Source organism: Camelus dromedarius, chromosome 7 (assembly GCF_036321535.1).
Source record: "Camelus dromedarius isolate mCamDro1 chromosome 7, mCamDro1.pat, whole genome shotgun sequence".
Taxonomy (NCBI): domain Eukaryota; kingdom Metazoa; phylum Chordata; class Mammalia; order Artiodactyla; family Camelidae; genus Camelus; species Camelus dromedarius.
The window spans coordinates 56,687,130-56,709,912 of record NC_087442.1 but is presented as its reverse complement, the minus strand read 5'-3'; positions in this window follow the sequence as shown (position 1 = coordinate 56,709,912).

The following is a 22,783-nucleotide window of genomic DNA, read 5'->3' as shown; positions in this document are numbered from 1 at the left end:
TTTGAAAGAGTGCATATCCATACAGTTAGAGAAGAATACAGACAGTTATACTTGTTTAACTATAATAACTCAGCCATTTTAATAACCTTCCCTTCCCCCACTCCAATCTCATTTTAGAATCAAACAGAAAGTAGTGCAAATTATGCAATGATTTCATATAGTCTGATAAACATAATTACATGTATTTTTTTCTCCTCCTCTCTTCACATGGGCTGTTTATTTGATCTCTTCCATTTCTCCGAAATGGAAATCTCATCAGTTAGATTTAGCACATCAAAGACAGTGACTTCATGCAGATTGCTTTGTACCACAATTCCTAGTTCAATTTCTGGCACACTTAATAAATTGCTGTTCAATTGAACTTTAGTGTCACCCATGTAACTGGTAGTCCTTTAGACTCCTGCTTGGTTATTTGGAATATTATAATAAAGTAATAGACCCGCCACTCCCCTAAACTAACTATAGAGATGAAGGAATGATTGCAACCAACTAATGAAAAATGCTTTACCATTCTCATAGACTCAACCATAGTATTATCATTAAGTCTTCTTAAAATTATTATATTCTTTGCCTAGAATTAATTGGACATCCACAATTGAGATATATTGTTAGTAGCAGAAAGTGATATATATTAACTAAATTAAAAAAAATTGGACAGGATCATTAGCAATGAAAACTATTCATTTGGAAGGTTGCTCATAAGCTTGCTAGCTAATACAAAAGACAGAATGAAGAGTACATCAATTATTTTAAGATTTAAAGATTTAATATCCCAAATTTCCTTGCCAGTCTGATGAAGTCTACTCTAAGTTATACACAGCTAAACTTATCAAATGTGAACTATTTTAAAATAAACTAAATAAAGTATCATTTAGTGAATTGCTTAGGTACTAAGTATAAAATAGTACCTTAAAAGACTAAATGTGAAGTAGTTAGTGGGAAGGCTTTCTTCTTTTCACCACTGGAATGTTATGTTGGCTGTGGGTTTGTCATAAACAGATAATGTTCCCTCTATACCTACTTTGGTAAGAATTTTTATCATGAATGGATATTGAATTTTATCAGATGTTTTTTCTGTAGCTATCATGTGATTTTTGTCCTTTCTTTTAATGTGGTGTATCACATTGATTGATTTGCATATGTTGAACTATTCTTGTATGCCTGAGAGGAATCCAATTTGATTGTAATGTATGATCTTTTTTATGTGTTGTTAGGGTTCAGTTTGCTAGTATTTTGCTGCAGATTTTTGCAGATATTCATCAGAGATACTGGCCTGTAGTTTCCTTTTCTGGTAATATCTTTGTTTGGTTTTGGTATTAGGATGATGGTGGCTTCATAGAATAAATTTAGGAGTGTTCCCTCCCCTATTTCTTTTTTCCATCTGAAAAGATCTTTATTTCATCTTAATTCTCCTCTTTCATTTCTTACTTTCTTTATTTGAGCCCTCTTTTCTTCTTGGTGAGCCCGGCTGGAAGTTTGTCAATTTTGTTTACTCTTTAAAGAAAACCAGCTCTTGGTTTGATTGATTTTTAAACTGTTTTTGCAGTCTCTATTTATTTTCTCCCTGATATTTATTATTTCTTTCTTCCTACTGATTTTAGGTTTTGTTTGTTCTTCTTTTTCTAATTCTTCTAGGTGGTAGGTTAGGTTTTTTGTTTTTTGTTTTTTGGGTTTCTTTTTAGATTTTTCTTGTTTTTTGAGGAAGGCCTGTACTGCTAAGAACTTCCCTCCTAGGACTGCTTTTGCTCTACATCAGTCTTTAAGTCACTAGTCCAGTCCCTTTCAAAACCAAATAGATTATAGCAGAAGGCAGTGGGTTTTCATAAAGTTAAAAAAAAATTATAGCTCCCAATGCAGCTGTTGTGCCAGACTTTCTTTTCACTTGCACAAACCCAGTACAGCTTCTGCTTTGGTATGTGACTATTGATTTGGTAAATGTACTCATTTCAATTCCAATCAGGGAAGAAGATCAGAAGAAATTCTTATTTACTTAATGCAATCAACATTATACATTAATAATCTTACCCCAGGGCTAAGTTAATTTTCTTGGTCTCTCTCACAATACGGTCACAGGGATCTTGATTGTCTGAATAGTCTCAAGAACATCAAATGGGGACATGGAATTAATGTCATCATGTTACTTGTACCCTGATAAGAGGGAAGTCTACTTTTTCTGACTATGCTAGTAAGACATACTGAGTGTCACATAGTGGAAGATAAACCTTAAAAGATGCAATGAATTCCCATAATGAGGATAATATAGAGGTCCAGTGATCTTGGGTATTCCAGAACAAACTCTCCAAGAAAAATAGCAAGTTTAAGGTAACTTGTGTGTCTAAATACCAGGAAGGAGGCATAACACTTAGTAGGTCTTTTGGATTTTAGATAAAAGTATGTAACATACTTGGAGATATCATTTCAACTAATTTTTCCAGTGACCCAGAAGTTTTCCAGTTTGGAGTGGGTCCCAGTGCAAAAGAAAGGTGTGCAGCAGGTTCAGGCTATTGTGCAGTTGGCCCTACCCATTGAATCATATAACCTGGCAGATCTCATTTGCTAAAGGTATTCATTGTTGATAAAAATTGTGGAAACTCTGGCAAGCCGTAATACCAGAATCCTAGTGCATATCCTTGGAGTTCTGGAGCACAGCCATGCTATCTTTTGAAGAAAATTATCCACAGTGCATAAAGAAGCTCCTGGCCTGCTACTGGGCACTAGTGGAGACCAAGTGACAGACTATTGAATGTTAAGGAATCACGAGACTGGAGGTGCTTATCAAATAGCTGGTTATTATCAGATAAACCTAGTCATAACAGCAATTGAGAGCAGAAATCCAGTGCACAATTGAATTGCACATTTGAGGCTGAGTCTGAGAGGTTCTAGAGATTACACTTAATTTTCACAAAAAGATAAACATACAGCCCAGACACTCCTGTTACCTGCCTCTAATGCGCTATTACCTTTCATTCAGCTCATGCCTATGACCTCGTGTGAGCATGTCCATAGCCAGCTGGTGAAAAAGAAATCCTGGTTCATGGAGGGCAACTCCATGTGTTTGTGTGAGGCAAAAATAGACTGCACATGTTCTGTCCCCCTCTACTTAAGGTGATAAGGAAAGAGTGCCTTACATTCCATAATAAGAACTACTAAAGATTAAGGAAAAAATAAGAAGACAAAATGTCCACCTTTTAAGAGAAGGTGAAATGTTTTATCAGGAAGTTCACAAAGAAGATATCTAAGTGGCTAACAAATATGTGAAAGGGTGCTCAACATGATTTATTATCAGGGAAAAGCTAATTCAAATAGTAATAAGATGCCAGTGTGCCACGGCAGTATGGCAGATAGACATTAACAAATGCCAGTTAGGTGGTCAAGCAATTGGACATCTCATACACTGCTGAAAGGACTGTAAACCCTTGGTACAAACACTTAGGAGAACTATTTGACAATGTCTACTAGAACTAATTATTAGCCTACCCTATGAAGTAGCAATTCCATTTTGGGGCATTTAGAAATAGAAAGAATGCTTCTATTACCAAAATACTTACAAAAAGGATGTTTATGGCAACTTTATTCCTGACAGCCCCAACTAGAAACAACTCAAATGTCTTTCAACAGTAGACTGATAAACTAGTGCATGTCTACACAAAGGAATATTACACAGCATTAAAGGTGAGTGAGAAACTGATACATCCAACAATATGGATACATTTCAAAATCAACATGTTGAGTTAAAGAAGCCAGATTCAAAAAATTACATGATTTTTCCATTTATGTGAAGTTCAAAATCAGAGCCTACTGATATATGATGTTAGAAGTTATAATAGTTGCTATCTTTTGGTCGGTTATTAATTAAATGGGGTACAAAGAAGTTTTTAGGGAGTTCAAAACATATATGTCTCAATCTGAGAGGTGTTCCCATGAGTATATCCATAGAAAGTTACTGAACTGCATAAATAGATTTGTATGCAATCTAGACTTCAATTTTTTAAAAAAGTTCACAGCCTTTTTGACCTAGTGATCATTCTCTAAGAAATCTGTCCTACAGAGACAGCCAAAACTAAAGAAACAGATTTTCTGTACTAGTAAAAACAAAATCCTTAAGTCCAACAGCGGGCAAACTATTTAATAATTATGACATATCTATAGAATAAAATATTTTATAGCCATTAAAATAGCTATAAATATACCAAAATATTAACAAAGCTATCACTAGCTGGGTGTAAGAAGCAGGTGGGGCTACATGTGATTACTAATTTATGTATATATATATATTTTTTTATTTGCTTTTTTAAACCAAGTTATGATTTCAGTAATTCAAAGGGACTGTAAAAGGAAAAATAACTAAGAAAGCTTTATGAGGTTAAAATTATGTGCCAGTCAAAAAGGAGTGAGATAGGGGCAAGAAAGAAGATATTCAGATGTGCATATTGCCTTTAATATTGAGCTAGATTCTCCCAGATAATTAAAGATTATTTTGGCAATTTAGACTTGGCAATTAGAAAGCAACTTACGAGTTGCTTTCTGAATGCTGATTTACATTAAAAAAATTCATCAGCTTTCAAAGAATATGTGGGAATTGGGCTATAAAGTTAATATGCGGGTCAAAAAGGAAGCAGCATCCTTCTTTATGTGCACAGTTTAATCTTAATGAGTAAAATGCAGGCCACTGAGAGATGGTGGGTTTATTTCCCAGATCTTGATTTTTTTAGAGCCTCCGACTTAATCCTCAGTCAAGGGAAAGCAATAAAAATCAATTTGTGCACCTCATCTCCCTGTTTGCTGCTTCTTCCTCCTCCTCAGAAAGAGAGCACTGGTGTAAAAGAATCATGTCATTTACATGGACTAGAAAAAGTTTATGTATAGCAAAACACAACCCAGCTAACCAAGAGATTTATCTGGTATGTCAGGAAAGGAGCACCTTCAGATCCCCATAGTTTTACTTATTTAATCACTATTTTAATTGAAAATATCAACCTAAGTTACCTGTTACCCAACCCCTTTCTTTCTTAGCTTGTGTGTGCACTTTGAGGTTGGCATTTATCAAGAATCAGAGTTTTAAAATTTGAATCAGGATCCACATTATTTGCTTAGTAAAGGATGATACGATATGGGCAGGGTTGTGAAATGGAGTCAGTGTAGCACAGTCTTTCTCTCCTGGACTTCAGTCGGGAAAGCCAGAGTCTTGTTGCCCAGGGAGCAGCGTCAGCTACATCAAACACCAACTGTGGCGGCTGCCGAATGAAATGTAATGGTGGTAATTATGTGTTCAGCTATTTGTGAGCTTGTGAGGATTAGCATTTAATAAGTGTAAAGTCCATCAAGGTGATAAACCAAGAAACCTTTGTGAAACTAGAGATTGCCTCTTTGATCTGAAAAGAGAAAATCCAAATTGAGAATATGAGAAATCCAGATTGTTCAGATAAATTGCTTCTCAGATAAAAGAACCGTAAGTGGACTTGAAAGAAAATCAAGGGCACATATCTTAAAGAAAATGTTCTCTCCTTGGATATATCTGTACATTTCTGTGATGGCGAATTAGATACATACTAAAAAGAGAGAAGTTCCTCAAAAATGTATTCAGAGTTATCGCCAAGTCATGTAAACTGTCTTACTATTAACGTATTGCATTAAGTTGTGTATGTGGCTAACATGAGTCTCTTGAAATTAACCTTTCTTCTTTGCTCATTGTCTCCTCTTGCCTATTTCCCAGGCCTTTCTAACTCTGTTTTTCCTTCAATTGAAGCCATTTTTCTTGCACGTCTGTGCTCCTATTTGCATCAGAAAGATGTGAAAGTATTATCATCATTATGAAAATCATAAAACTCTGTTGCTGTAAGTATAATTTAGTAATCATACCTCAATGCATTTCCCAAAGTGTCTAAAAATTCCTAGTAATAGGTATGAATAAAAACACAAATAATTAAAAAAATGTAGGCCTGACAGATTCTAATGTCTCTGCACTGTCTCTTGGGCTTCTCACCTAACTGTGATGAATTCTGGTTCTAATAACTGGGCCTCACACTTACTTCCTTGTGTCTAAATCCCTGCATAGGAAACCTTAAGCTACAACCTTCATGACTGAGGCCCTAATTCACACCTGCTGGGCTCTCTCTGGGAACTGAGTTCTCTGCCCCTGTCTACTTCCTGGATTCCCTCTGCCCTTTGCCGTAATTACCACGTGTTCATTGTGCTTTACACTTCCTTTATGTTTTGCCTGCCTAACTTAGCAATGTTTTTCCCAAGAACCTACTAAATCCTCTGGATAGAGCTGGTTTGATGTTCCAGCACGTCCTTCCCACCCAGTCTTGCTACATTGAATTCCATCTCCCTCAAGATTAACTGCCTTTAATTCCCTTGAGCATTTTTCTTTCTTAAGAGGAAACCATGGCCTATCATCAATTGCTATGTTTTCTGAAAGTTATATGAAAGAAATATTAAAGCACAATTTCATTCTTCCCAGTTAATAAAGACCAATCTTGAAGAGATTACCAAAATCGTTCATTGACTTAGGGCATGTCTTCAACTGTGTAGCTTCAATTTGTTGAGATTTCTCTCACATAACAGAATAAAAATCAATCTAAGTACAACATAAATGTACCAATTTGGTGATTCTCTGTTCCTAAATCTGCAACATGTGATTCAATGGCAAACAGCTGTTTATTTCAGTGTAAAGGCATCTGACATTTAGAACTTCTTGAAAATGATTTCAATAAAATAAAGCTTCTAATGCTTTTTAATAGTTAATCATGAAGAAAGGCATTCATCAGGGAAAGATACTCAAAATATTACTGAAGTCAAAGGGTTTCTATGTTAGGCTTCATCCTCTAGTTTTTCTCAAGGGAAACAGGCAGGTGGACAACCTGTATCTTAGACAAACAGTGTGTGGCTGAGGAATTAGAAAAAATAGTTTCCGAATCTCACAAATCTCCACAGAGAAGAGGTTCCCTCCTCCAGAGTGACCTCGGTTTGCTTGCATGTAATGCTTCTTTCTAATGAAGAGACTGATATGACCCTTACTGTGAATGCTTGGCAAATTAAATTATTTCACTCTTCACTGAATAAATACAGTGATTCCGAAGAACCTTAAGTAAATGTGTTAGAGATGAATTATTAACTGGATCTCATAAATGCTAATTTAATGATATGTAATTGCTTAATTTGGAACATTGACCTGATTGATGAAATGAAGCTCTTTACATTTTAAAAAACTTCCTAGTAATTCCATTCAGTTACCTTTTATTTAACCAGAAAGGTGTCATGGAACTTGTGCCCAATTCAATTTCACAAATTAAGTCTAGACCATATATGAGAAATGCTTTTTTAATAATGCAATTGTGATTACAATATTAATAATTAGTATTATTTTTATTAAATGCTTTTTGATAGATATTATGGTAAATGAAAGGCACATTGAGTTTTCTATTTTGTCCTCACAAAATTATATGAATTAGTGATTTTTGATCTGTCCATTTTATAGATGCAAGAACTAGGTCTAGAGAGACTTGGCAGCACAAGATCACTGGCTAGTTGCTGGCTGTGTGGGAACCTGAACCACTGTGTTTCACTATAGTACTTTTTATAAAAAATGTCTCTTCTCTACTTTATATGATTCTACAACTTCATTTAATTAAAAATATACTTCTGATCCATCTGAAGTCTATTTTTTCAAGGAGTGATAAAGCATTAATCTTTGTTTTCAAATGGCAAGCTGATCATATCATCCCTATTGAAAAGCCCCTATATTTTCCCACTACTTTGAAATGTCAACTTTATATTCTCATATATTTCCTTTGTTTGCTTATATCTACTTCTGAGCTCTCCATTCCATTCCACTTATTTTTCTGCATATCTGAATTTGTAATTGTGTTTTATTATTTGCTAGATATTTCCAGAGATAATAATATATTCAAATATGTAGTAAGAGTAAGTCACTCATAAATCCTTTTATTTTACATTATTCTCAGTATTTTCTGCAGATGCTTAGGTTGAATCTTACTAGGAAGAAATAACATCTTTATTTTATTGAGGTCTCTTACCTTTGTGTGTGTGTGTGTGTGTGTGTGTGTGTGTGCGCGTGCGCGTGCACGTCCACGTCCATGTGTGTTTCCTGACCATATTTCTGAGCCCAGTTGTATTTGGGCACATTCATATGGCTTCTTCTGGAAATTCAGTTGTGAGTAGAAGTGATATTCAGATCGGTACTCTTAACTTGTAAGACTTTGTACATCTCTTTTCCTCTGCAGTTGTCACTGGGAAAGTTTGAGAATCTGAGTGAGATGTGTAGGACTCGACCAGGTGAATGATGATGAATATATCATGTGAGAAATACATCTTGTTACAAGCTACTAAGTATTTATGTGGATTTTTCATATCAGAATTTTGCAATTCTGTTAATAAGAACAATTTGTCTATGAATTCTCTTTTTAAACCATTTATAACTGGTTCTGCTAAAGATATATTAGTATTGGAATATAGTTCCCTTTTAACCTATTTCTTTGTAAGAATATTTTAAATGTAGGACCTAACATTACCTGAAGTTTTAATAAAATCTGCTTGTAAATCTATAGTTAGGTAAATTTTTTAGTATTGATTTTACTTACTTAATGTTATTAGGTCTATTTTTTTTCAGCTTAGTCAATATCTATAATTGTATTTTTAACCATCAGTTTTATTTAAAATGTAAAATTTGTTGGCAAATTTGAAGTGTTATGTAACTAATTATTTAATGTCCCTAGTTTTCTAATTGTGTAATGTTCATTGTCCTAATCTTCCTTACCAACTTCTCTTTTTATTTCTTATTGGTCAAATACCTCAATATTTGTCTATTTATTTACTCTTTTTAAAGTAACTTTTGCTATATTCTGTTTACTCCTTTGTATTTCATTAAATTTTTTTCTTAGATTTTGGTATTTTTCTTTTCTAATCTCTTGTTGAATATATATGTATATATTCACAAATCTATATATTTTAATATATAATTTTAAAATATTCTTTCTACACATTTACTCAAGGTAATATATTGCCCATTAAATACTGATTAATTTCTATACATTTGATAATGACTTGTCAGAACTTCATGTTTTTGTTTTGTTTTGTTTTTAATTTTTGTAGGGGTAAGGGAATTAGTTTTACTTACTTATTTATTTAATGGAGGTACTGGGGATTGAACCCAGGACCTCATGCATGCTAATTATGAGCTCTACCAGTTGAGCTATACCCTTCCCCCAGAACTCCATGTTTTTAAAATTTCAACAGTCATTAATTTTTGGTTCTCTTTGACCCTAATAATTTATTGGTCATGAGCATTTATTTTATAGAAATAGATAATGAAACACCAGCTTTCCTTGATAGTATCCACACTGTTAATCTTTTTTACTTGTAATATTTATTTCAGATATGTTTTTATTCACAGTTATTTCCTCTATCATTTATTTCTTCTTTCCTGTTTTTTAAACATAATGTAAAGGAATTATTGATCTAGTTGAGTTTTTAGATTTATTTACTTACTTTTTTTTTCAACTAAGAATACATTTTTTTATGTGCTTTATTTGTCTTTGTGGAGGTGACCATATTGTTTTTCTTCTGAGAAACATACAATGAATACAATGAATTTTATTAATGCTTTCTTAATATTGGACATTTAGGGAGGTTTAATTACTCATAGGGCATGGTTCTTTTAATGAAAATCTGTACTCTGCTTGCTGTTTTTTAAATTAATTTTTCATTTCTACTGATATTCAGGATTATATTTGTCTATAGCCTTTTCCTTATGTATTCTTTGGTACCATCGTTATCTGTCTTCTTAGAAGGACTTTTAAGTAGTGGATCACTATAAGTTTATAAACCAGCTTCCATCTACCATTTGGGATAAAATGGGCAGAACCGCTACTGGAGAAAAGTGATAACTCTGTTTTCATTTTGTATATTTTTCACTAGAATTCTGAGAAAAAAATGATAAATGATGCTGCAGCTGACAATAGTTATTCTTTCAACTTTGTCCCAGAACACCATAGAATTTCATCCTGTTGCTCATTTTAATAACTAGATTTGGAGTGTGCTGTGTTGCACATGCAGATTTATGATAATTGCTGCAATACCAAATGGTGCTCTGTTCTTTTCTCCCCCAGTATGGCTGTTTGCTGTGTGTTGACATAACATTTGCAAAAGGCCTTGTCCCTTCTCAATTTCAAAGACAAAAGAGAATTCCAGTCAACAAAATGTGAAGAACAGAGTAAGCCAGACAACAAAACAAAAAAGTAAACAAGGCCTATATACAAAAAGTAACATTATTAGAAAATAATGTTTAATGTTTTCTTTAAAAGGAAGTCCTTTGATTAGAAGAAAAATCAGATTGGCATACTGGAGGAAAAAAACAAAAAATGTTATCTTTCTACATGTTAAAGTTAATATTTTGTTTTAAAAACAAGTTTTAATTATACATTAAAATAAGAATTTTAAGCTCTAATGGTTTCACATATTCAAAATTATGACTGCCTTTAAGTATAAAAAACTGATTTTTAAATATTTTTTAATTGAAATATAATTAACCTACAGTGCACTGTTAGTTTCAGATGCACAACATAGTGATTTGATATTTCTGTACATTAAAAAATGATCATGATAAGTCTAGTTAACATAAAATTGCATTTTTTAAAGTGTTAATATCATTTGATGTCAACCTTGTTATTTAGTATCATTGCTAATACTCACCTACTATCCTCTTCACTGACATATTTTGATTGGTTTGTTTGCCTCTGAGGTTGGGATACCACACCTTTGTTATTACCAAGAGAAACAAATTTCTATAGGTGGCTCTCTGTGAGAAAGCAGGAGATTCACATGGTGTGAAATTAAGTACCATAGGGATATATCTTCCAGTGGCACAGTGTTCCTTGAAAGATTATTGGAAACTAGAGGTCAGGTGAAGAATCCAGATCTTTGTTGAATGTATTCACTTGGATTGCAAATTACATCCTATTATTTGTAATATATGTTACTCCTATACTAATACTTTATTATCTATTAATTTTAAAGGTCTGTTTATCCATATGGAGGTTAAGATGCAACATACATGCCTTGCTAGTGGTTTTCTCAAACTCTGAGAAAAAAATTGTTATACATACAGTTTAAATGGTTAGAAAAATCTGTATGCTATCTCCACATCATATGGGAGAATAAACAGTCGATCAATAATCCTAATGTATAGAAATGTTAATACAAAACTACAGATGTATTCTGAGCTGTAGAAATACTTAAGGATATTTGCATTTGTTATCAGGTCAAAAGACGTTAATACCAAGAAGTTTCTAAAATCAAATCATATCTTAAAGATATTTTCCTGATTATAAAATTAATAGTTATTTATATTTATTACAAAATATGCAAATACAACAATATTAAAAAAGGGAAATCAAATGTTCTTTAAAGAAATCTGTGGTTATGATTAAGTTTACATCATCTTTAATGTTATATGTGTTATATATATGCTATAGTCATACATTTTTTGACATTTTATAAAAACTGTAAATTGGAAATAAATATCCTTCCAAAATAGCATTTTTATGGCTTCCTAGAATTCCATTAATGAATATTCTTTAATTTACCAGCCCTTTATGTTGAAGATTTAAGTTATTCTCTATTTTTCATTAACATCTTTCAACCAGTTCTTATTGAAAATGTTTGACTAATTCATTTTAATGAATTTGTAAAATTGGAATTATTTATAATGTCCACTATACTTAGCCAAATTTTACTCTAGAGAACTTTTACCTGCCTATAATGCTACAAGATATAAAATAGGGAACATTTACTCATACATTCACCATGTTTAAATATTATATTTTAATAGCAGTCAGTTTTATGAGGAGAAGCATGATTTGTTTTTATTTTAATTTTAATTTTTACCAGAGAGACCAGTACATATTAAAAATGTTTAAAAACATTTATGACTAGGCATCATAGTTTTAAGTTGTTATTTTTCTTAACTATTATTTTTTCAGTAAGGTTTTTAAATCTTGCTTTTACTATAATCTGGAAACTCTAGCCTTATTGAAATTTTTTCTCTGTCATATAAATTCAGCCTCAAATTATATAAATTAAATCTGAAAATAACCCCTATTTTAGATTACCACAAAATATTCTCACAACTTTAAGTTAGAGATTCTATCCTACTACATTCTATTATTCAGTCAGAATACATTATTTAAACTCCTAAAAACTACAGTCTTTCAGAGCCATCTGGACCCATGTGTAAGGAAAGAAAAGAGAAATACACAAACAATACTACTTTATATTAATACAGCTTTAAATAATGTAGTTAATATATTGAGTAAATATTGTTCCTGGTTGAAATTTTGAGAACTTATATCAATTTGGGGCTTCTCAAATGTATAAGATGTCTATTTTAGAAGAATCTCTGAGTATTTTTCCAACAATGGCAAGTCTTTGTAGTTAGACATTGATTTATTATATGCAGGCACTTTCTGATTAATCTACCACATCATTTTAATCATCCTCTTCATTAAAATTATTTCCCCATTATGATTTAAGTCTTACACCAAAAGATAATGACAGATAAGGGAATATGAGACTTACTTCTAGTAATCAGAGACAAAGCTCAGACAGAGAATATATGACTGTCAAGAGACATTAGGGTATTGATACTTCCACCTCTGAAGTGACTTATCGAATATGAACAGAATAATTTGGCCAAAACAATACTATAAAGATACAGGTAGTCAATGTCTGAAAAGAAACTACCTACTTGATGCTTCAGTAAGGCTATGGAGAGTACTAGGGGAGGGAAGACAGACAGCAGTCACTCTACATGATAAGCTGGAGCTGGGGAGGTAGAGACACTTAGTTGGTTCATCTATTAAAGCTTTTTCACTGAGGCACATCTTGAAGGACCACTGAGTGTTGATATCTGATCACTCCTATAGGACACTCACATCCACCATGGTTTCCTTATTTAGTTCTTTATGACTAAATAATATTCTCAAAGCTAAATAATATTCTCCATGAGGACAAAGTGTTCCTGCTTGTTTCTGTACTTCATAAAGAATCTAGAAGGTTGGTTACATAAGTTGGCAGAACAGCATATAATTGATGTCTGTCCTTCCAGTATCTTAAAAACATATTAATAGTGTTTTTCATTGAAGAATAAGCCCTAGTTACATGTAATGAGGAAAACTGGGGTAGCTTTCTCAGGCTTTACTAAGGCTACATAAAGCACAAAAAGGCCTAAAAACAGTTCACATCCACATGAGAAGAAAGGTGCTCTTGGAAAGTAGTCAAACTTCAGACCCAGATAGAGAATAATTTATACACACACACACACATACATACATACACACATACACACACACATACATAAACTTTTATCTTGGTGCACATGTTATTTCCTATCATGTCTTTATATGTGTATGTGTGTATGTTTGAAATAAATGTTCATTCCTTATTTATTGATTCCAACATGTTATTATCTATTTAACAGGCTTTTTAAATTCTATTACTTAATACTTACGTATCTTAAATTTGAAATTTTTTGTTATTCTGTCAATATTCAAAATATGTCAGTCTTCCAGTTATTGTGGATTATATATTTTTCTCACTCTTTGAAATAAGTATATATGATGCATACATATACAGATGCATACATATGTCTATATATATATGATTCACAGTTTCAAGACTAACAGATTGTCTTAAAGGGCTTTATCAATAGACTTCTTTAGTCTTTTATTGTGGTCATAGTTTATATTTTTCCTTAAATTCTATTTTTTAAAATTTGCTACATTCCCTTTTTTATATATCAACATTGATTTATCTCATAAACTTTTTCAATACCATGTAAAACCAAAATCAGTTTATGGTATTCTTCTGCTCACAAACTTTGGGTTACTTCCCCTCCCACTTGAGTAGAATTCCGAGTCCCTACTTTGTTTTACAGCCCCGGTGATTGCACTTCCACAAACCCACTGGTCTAGGACCACAGTTTTAACTCCCTTTGTTCCCTCCCTTCAGCCTCACTGATCTCCTTACTATTCCTGGAACAGGCCAAGCCCAGTCCTACCTCAGAGCTCTTGTATTTCTTCACCTTCTTACCTGGTGTGTTCTTCCACAAATAATTACATGACTTGTCCCCTTACTTCCTCTCATTCACTGTTTAAATATGATATTATCAGAGAGGCCTTCTGTGATAAGCAGAATAAGTTTCCCCAAAGATTTCTATGTTTTAAGCCCCAGAAACTGTGAATATGTTAAATTACAAAACAAAATTAAAGTTATATGTATATACATATGTGAAACTAATGTGATATTCCTCATTACTAATACGTGAGATTTATATATATATATATATAAAATCTGGATAAAACCCAGCATCCTATAAGTCATAGAAAGCAACTTTCCAAAGGTGCCCCAGGCAATTGGCTTTCTAATCAGCTTAGACATTTTTCTGGCCGCTAGGTTCTAAATTCCACAGAAGCTTCACTTAAATACATAATTTTCTTACATATTTCTTACTATACTCTTTTGGCAAGATATTTTGGAAAGAGACTGAAGCTGCCCGGAATTGAGGTAACTATTTCAACCAAGAAGTAATTTTATGTTTTATCAAAAGGCACTGATTACCACGTAGGAGAATGTTTCTATCTATAGCCAGATCCATCTGGATGATAATGTCCATTAGTTAGGAAGTGGAACATGCACATGTTTCCCAACATATAATCATCTGGACTCTAAATAGCCCATCACGCTATTTTAAGTATCTTAATGTGCCTTTTTAACATAAGTGGAAATACCAGGGACCCTAATTGTATATCCTTTCTCTATATACTAAAGACACATTTGTATATAGCCAGAAAACTGCAGTTTTTAAATAACAGATTGCATGGATCTTAGACATAAATATTTCACTCTGCACCCTCCTATACTTTGTGAAAAATGATTATATAGGGAGAGAAGTAGAATGGTTGGCAGAAGCAAAGACACATGGTATGATTTCTTCTTGTCTTGATTTTCTGTATCTTAATTTTTATTACCAAAATAGCACATTCTTACCCAAAAAGTAGTGCAAATGCAAAGTCCCATTTCCAAGTCTCAGAAATAATCACTGAAAACAATCTGGTATAGGTACATCTGGATCACACATCCATGCATACAAGCTCGCTCTTAACACAGCATACACACACTCATGCATGGGCATATATATTTATTTTACAAAGATGAAATAAGACTATAACATTGTCTACAATTTTTTCACTTATAGCAGGGACAGAATTCCATATTAGTACATAAAACTTTCTCTTTTCTAATATAATATTCTGTAGTACTACTAATATATACTTACATATTTAAATTCTCTCTCCCCCCACCATTATTAATTTGTTAGCATGAAGATCTTTGTGCCTCTACTCTGGATATTTCTGAAGAATATTTTTATATGTTATATTCCTTAGGAGAGGAATTGCTAGGACAAAGTATTCACATGTTATAATTTGATGATTACTAAATAAGCAGTTCTTCAAAAATGCTATACAAATTTACTTTTCCTCCAACAGTATTAGGCAACACCCTTTCTGTTAACATACAACACACAACTGTTAACATACTAAGCTCACCTTTCTTTTCTTATAAAAATGCTTGGTTTTCCCTAGAGTTACTAATTACTTCTTTCATTAGCATTTGCTTGCTTGTTCTCTGCTTATTTCTATCCCAAGGCCAAATTTGTTATATACTATAACCTTCGAAATATAAAACTTCCTATATGGTCAAACAACTCAAGTAGTCCATCAGTCCCTTTGATTGCTTATCATCAAGAGACTGATGTTCTCTTTTCATCATCTTAGTAGGAACCCTAGCCTTGTGACTTCTTTAGAACTTCTAGATCTCTAGGGCCAAAGAGTGGCTAGCATTCTGGGACTTCCCTTCAATACTGTCCTGGGAATCTCCTTCACCTCTTTCTCTTCACCTCTTTTTTGGGGATCTTACAGCTCCTTTCTAAGATGACTGTCTTATTTTAGGAGCAAATACCTTACAGTAGGTTGCTGAAAAAGTGATTATGAGAAATCAATTGTTTTAATTTATATGCTTGAAATCCCTTTATTCTAACTTTACATTGGATTCATCATTTGGTTGGGTTTAGAATTCTAGATTAAAAGAATTTTTTTTCCTGATACGTATTGTTTTTTGTTATGGAGTTGATCTTGAATTCTGAACTTTTATATAGATCTCACTTTTTTATTTCTAAAAACTTTCAGGATTATCTCTCTATTTATGGTATTTTAATTTTATGATAGTGTCGTGATATTGGTCTTTTTTCCTGCATTAGGTACTGGAGACTTCATGCTTTATAAACTCATGTTTTCTGGAAATTTTTCCTCATATTATTTCTTTGATAAACTCCTCCTCTCCATTTTTTCTCTGTTTTTTGTGGGGGCAAGGGGAGTGAGGAGCTGTACAAATCTGATGCTAAATTTGTCAGAAGTACTCTCTACTTTCATTCTCTTTTCTCTGTATTTTTTCCTGTGAGATTTCCTCAAATTTGAACTGTAAACTATTGACTTTTAAGTTAGAATTTAATTTTTGATTTCTAGGAAAATTCTCTTGACCTACATTACTTTAATATTTTTATTTTTCTCGATAGTACTTTGTTTTGTCTCATAATGCAGTATCTTCTCTTATCTATAACATTATATACAGGACTTTTTCCCTAAGTTTTTTTCTGCTCGTTGAGTTTCCTCTTTCCTCTGACTTCCTTCATTCTATTTATTACTTTTGTTTCTGTCATTCATGTTAAAAGATTTTATCAGACATCTGGTGATCCTTGGCTATCCACTTATATTTAACAGCAATGCATTAAAAATGTTCTAATCTTGGTGTTTGTACAGGGCCACGGTATAGAGGTCTTGTTGACTGGTGTTTTATTGCTCCTTTTTATAGTCCATTTCCCACAAGATGAATCAAATTCTTCTGCCTCATGAGTTTAAGTTTAGTTATCAACATGTTTGGACTGGAGGCTATATCCTTATTTGCAGAAAAGTGTCTCCCTCTGTAACCTGTTTCTGGTTTCACTGAGTATAAAACCTCCACGATAAACGTCTTCAGCATGAAAGCCTCTTGCCTTTGGTAGGAATTAGGGAGGACTAGGGACCTGGATACTTGGGCAGATGAAAGAGATCTCGGGGTCTAACTGTTCCATAGACATCCAAACACTCTCTGTTTTAGCCCAATACTGAAGTATTGTATTAGGCATTTTAGTCTTATTACAGGACTCTGTATACGGGTGTTTTACCTAAAACCAAGTTCAATTAAAAATTCCAACTCTTTTTGACACTGTCATGGCATTTCACCGTCTTTTCTTTTTTTCCACCAGAGGTCATGAGCCACGTGCTCCTTTGGGTTTATAGACTAGTGGTTCTCAGTGAGGAGGGGGAGATATCTGGATATATTCTTGGTTGTCACAATTTGGGGGCAATGGCTTCTACTGGCATTAGTGAGTCAAGGCCAGAGATTCTGTTAACCATTTTACACTGCAAAGGACAGCCCCCAAAACAATTATCAGGAGAGCCCAGGTTGAGAAAAACTGCTGGAGTTGATTGTGCTTTCCACAAAGCCTGTTCACAAATCTCTGATGTGATACTGTGGTAAAAATCTGGGAATGCCCAGGTTAAACTGAAAAGCAGAAGATACGTTAATATGGATTTCTTCCCTTTCAGGTAAAATAAACATTGACTGGCGAAAGGCAACTTTCTCAAACCCCAAAAGGGCAAGGCTAATTATAAACTCTTAAATAGTCTAAAACAAACACTAACTGAACTTGATAGGTAAATTAACGCCGTGGGCCAATCTCTTGCAACACTCACGCTTTGACACTTTTCTTAACATTTTCCCTCCTCTCTAATACTTAGACTGAAAGTGGATTTCTAATTCTTATTCCACTCATTACTTAACGGGAGCACCGAGGTCACCGCAAATAAAGCAGTATGAGTTAATGAGAACAGCTTTAGCCAAAGAGGAGGTATTTCTCCAAGTACATCAAGTGCTTCACATATATTAAGAAACCCTGGCTGAATCAATTTAATAATGTTGGGATTTACACAATTATTACAGAACCTTCATTACTCACCCAGTCTGTGCATACCACAGCACAAATGAACATCTCAGTCTGGTGGTATTAACATTGCCATTTTCTCACCCATTCCCAGACCATCTGCTCCATGCTGATCATTCACTGCTTTAACATTTAACAGTTACCCAACTGCAACTTAGCAGATTTGTGTACTTTTGAAAACAGCTGGTTTAATAACTGCTTCAGAGCTTTTGGATAAAGAAATTATTTTGTAGTGCTTTATAATAGTCTTTTTTAATCTGTGCCTCTGAGGAAAGAGCATCACACTTGCTCCATTTATGCATCTGCAATCGCTCGTAATATTTCTTGTCACATTTGGAAACATATTTTCAGTATTTATAGCACAATAATGTAAGAAGTCTTTATTACCCTCCTTGTTTTTGCTGTTTGTTTTTTTAAATGTCTCTGAGGGCTAGAATGAACCTTTTGCGTGGAATAATTTAGTGTGGCACAAAGGTGTAAATTTGAGTTGTCTCACTTTGCATTCATTTGTGATGTCCTATGAATTTGTTTCTACTTCAGTGATGTTTCTTTTCTTCCTCTTTGTTAAAGGCAATGTAAGAAAGAAAATAACTACTTGTTTCAGTCTTCTAGGCCTCCAAGTAGACATATTTCCCCCAGGGAGTTTATTGGGTAACTTTTGAACTGGCTGCCCTGTTAATGACTGGTAGTGGCTTAAGGGCTGCTTCTAGGGTCTGGCACTGTTGCAACTTCTTGACCTATGAAGGGGTTACATATAGGTGTGGATTTTGTAAAAATTTATTGAGGTGTACGTTTTTGCATACTCCTTTGTGTGTGTAAAATGTTCAACAATTAAACACACAAACAGAAGAAACAGCTTCACTGGATTCTTGTGTGTCTAGGCTAAATCCTAAGCTCGTCTTCCTGGCATAGGTCTCTGGTCCCGACCTGACTGTAACATCAGTTTAATATTCTACCATTCTTTATTTTACACATTATATTCAACAATACAGAGCTGTTTACAATTTCTAATACAACGTGCTGTTTCACTACCTATGGGTTTGCCACTGATTCTGCGCACTCACAGTGATAAGAGAGGAGGGTGGCTTTCACTGCAGGGCATCGTCTTGATTCTTGTAAATTCAGTGTCAAAAAAATAAGCAGTATTATTTGTCAAGTGACATAATAGATCTAATCAATTTTTTTTCAAATCATGTCTTCATGAGGATTTATTTTTGTCCTTCTTCCCTGCTCTGAAGCATTTTGTACGAATGCGTTTGTTTTAATGTAGCATTTTTGCTTAATTTTTTACTTAAGTATCCTAACTTACCACTGTCTTCAAGAGCTCAGAGCTTTTGTTACATGATTTTCTTCTCATCAGTTGGAAGCTAAATCACAATCTGTATTTTAGATACATTAAAGTACAAGAGGACAGACTTCTGCTTTCAATCAAGATGAAATAAGAGGGACTGGGTTTACCTTCTCATCTGAAACAGACACACAACAATAAACACATGAAATTTAACATGATAGAGTTCAAGGCACTAGACATTAGACAATTAAAAAAAAAAAAAAGGAAAGAAATCCCTGAGAGACAGAAAATGAAGGGTCAAGGTGGCTAAAATTTCTAAGACAAAGTATCTGCAAAGAGAGCTACATAGGAAGAGAATCCCAGAGCTCTGCTGAGTCCAGACGTAGCAGGCAGCACAGAGGGGATCAGAGCACGCAGACAAGGCAGCTGTCTGAAGATGTGGAAAGAATCATCTGAAAGGTAATGAAAAAGAACCCTCAGCACTCACAAAGGAGCTGGAGTAATACCTGTTTCGACCAGCTAGACTAGAACATGTCAAAACTCACAAAGAATTGGCTAGAGTCCCAGGAAGGCTCTTGCTTCAGTAACTAAGGAGTGACTAGATAAAATGATGCTCTGTTTCTGCTTAACAAATCACCCCCCCCCCTTTTTTCTTAACCAGTAAATTAAGTGCATCCCTGAACAAAGGTAATAATACATATAGCTAATCTAGGCATAATATACTATAAATATATATGTGTGTATATGTGTGTGTGTGTGTATATATATACATATATGGAATACACAAATATCCATCTCCCAACATGGTTCAATTTACAATACCTGATATCCATAGAAGAGAAGCATCCAAAGAAACAGAAAAATATGACATAATGAGAGGAAACAATTCACTGAAACCCACATAGAACTGATACCGATGTTAGAATTAGTAGAAAAAAAAATTAAATAGTATAACTGTAGTCCATATTATAAAAGAGATAAGTAGAGATATTGACAGTTGGAAAGAAAAAGATTCAAATTAAACTTTAGAATTGAAAACTAAAATCTTTGAGCTGAGAATTACATTGGATGGGATTATTTGCAGAATTGATTTTATAAAAGAAAATGATAGTAAAAGTGACAATATAGCAATGCAAACTATCTAAATTAAATATAGGGAAAAAAATGAACAAGTAATCTGTGTGTCAGGTTGGAAGCCTGGAAGAATGTAGAGGAGACAGAAAAAGACATTTGAAGAAATAATGGCAAAAAAAAAATTCTAAATATAATGAAAACCATAAACCCACAGATTGAAGAAGATCAACAAAACTCAAGGTAAGGTACATGAAGAAAATTTTATCAAGACACATCATAACCTACGTGCCCCAAAACAGGAATGAACAGAAAACCTTAAACCAAAGACAAAATAAGTACAATAGGAGATTTGTTAATAGAAATAATGCAAGTGAAAAAGCAGATAAATAAAATCTTTAAAATAAAGAAAGAAACAAAACTGTTAACTCAGAATTCCATATTCAGCAAAAATATGCAAAGGAAAGATAAAGCAAAGACACTTTGAGACACACAAAAGTTGAGAGAATTACTGGCAGATCCACATTACAAGAAAGAATAACGGAACTTGGTCAGGCAGAGGAAAAATGATGTCATATGGTAATATGGATCTATATAAAAAATGAAGAACACTGTAAATGGTAACTATGTGGGTAAATAAATCAGGTATTTTTCATCTTATTTCAGTATCTTTAAATTATAATCAACTGTTTAAACAAAGATAATAATTTACTGTGCAACTTGCAATACGTGTAAAAGCAACTTGCTTGAAAACTCTAGCACCAAACAGAAGGTATGAAAGGAAAGTATGCTAGTGTAAAGTTTGCCTACCATGTAGACTGTGGCATCATATCACTTGATATGTTCCCTCTATACCCACTTTGGTACGAGTTTTTTTAATCATAAATGGGTGTTGAATTTTATCATATGCTTTTTCTGCATCTACTGAGATGTTCATGTGGTTTTATCCTTTCTTTTGTGGATGTGGTGTATCACATTGATTGATTTGCATATGTTGAACCATCCTTGTGTCTGTCCCTGGGATGAATCCAACTTAATCATGGTATATGATCTTTTTTATGTGCTGTTGGATTCTGTTTGCTAGTATTTAGTTGAGGATTTTTGCATCAATGTTCATCAATGATATTGGCCTGTAACTTTCTTTTTTGGTAGTGACTTTGTCTGGTTTTGGTATCAGGGTGATGGTGGCTTCATAGAATGAGTTTGGGAGTATTCCCTCCTTTTCAATCTTTTGGAAGAGTTTGAGAATTGGTATGAGTTCTTCTTTGTATGGTTGGTAGAATTCCCCAGTGAAACCATCTAGGCCAGGGCTTTGGTGGTAGAGAGGTTTTTTATTGCTGATTCTATTTCATTTCTAGTAATCAGACTGTTCAAGTAGTCTATTTCTTCTTGAAATAGTCTTGGTGGGCTGTATGTTTCCAGAAACGTGTCCATTTCTTCTAGGTTGTCCAATTTGTTTCCATATAGATCTTCATAGCATTCTCTTAAGTATTTTTGTATTTCTGTAGTATTGGTTGTAATTTTCCCATTTTTCTTTCTTATTTTGTTTCTTTGAGGTATTGCTCTTTTCTTCTTGGTAAGCCTGGCCAGAGGTTTGTCAATTTTGTTTACTCTTTCAAAAAACCAGCTATTGATTTCATTCTTTTTTTCTATTGTTTTTAAATCTCTATTTTATCTATTTCCTCCTTGATCTCTATTATTTCCTTCCTTCTGCTAACTTTAGGTTTTGTCTGTTCTTCTTTTTCTAATTCTTCTAGGTGATAGGTTCGGTTGTTTACTTGAGATTGTTCTTATTTTCTGAGTAAGGCCTGTATCACTATGAACTTCCCTCTTAGGACTACTTTTGCTGCATCCCACATCATACCACTTGAAAGTAGACTCTGATCAAGTAAAAATGTCTGCAGTAAATGCTAAAACAAGCACTCAATTAGCAGCACAATGAGTTATAGCTTTTGCACCAATAAAGAAGTTAAAATGAAATTGTGAGCAATACTTAATCCAAAGAAGGTAAAAAGAGGAAAAAGGGAACAAAGAACTGATGGGGCAAATAGAAAAACAAGTAACAAGTAAATGAAAAGACAAGCCAAAGACTAGAAGAAAATGTTTGCTAATCAAGCATCTGATAAAGTAATTATGTACAGAATAGATAAAGAACTTCTAAAACTCCACTACTTTAAAAAAGAAAGGTTTGAACAGATACTTTTCATCAGATAAGTAAATGAAAAATAAACATATGAAAAGATGCATAACAACATAAGTCATTAAGGAAACACATATTACAAAAACAGTAAGACTCTACTCAC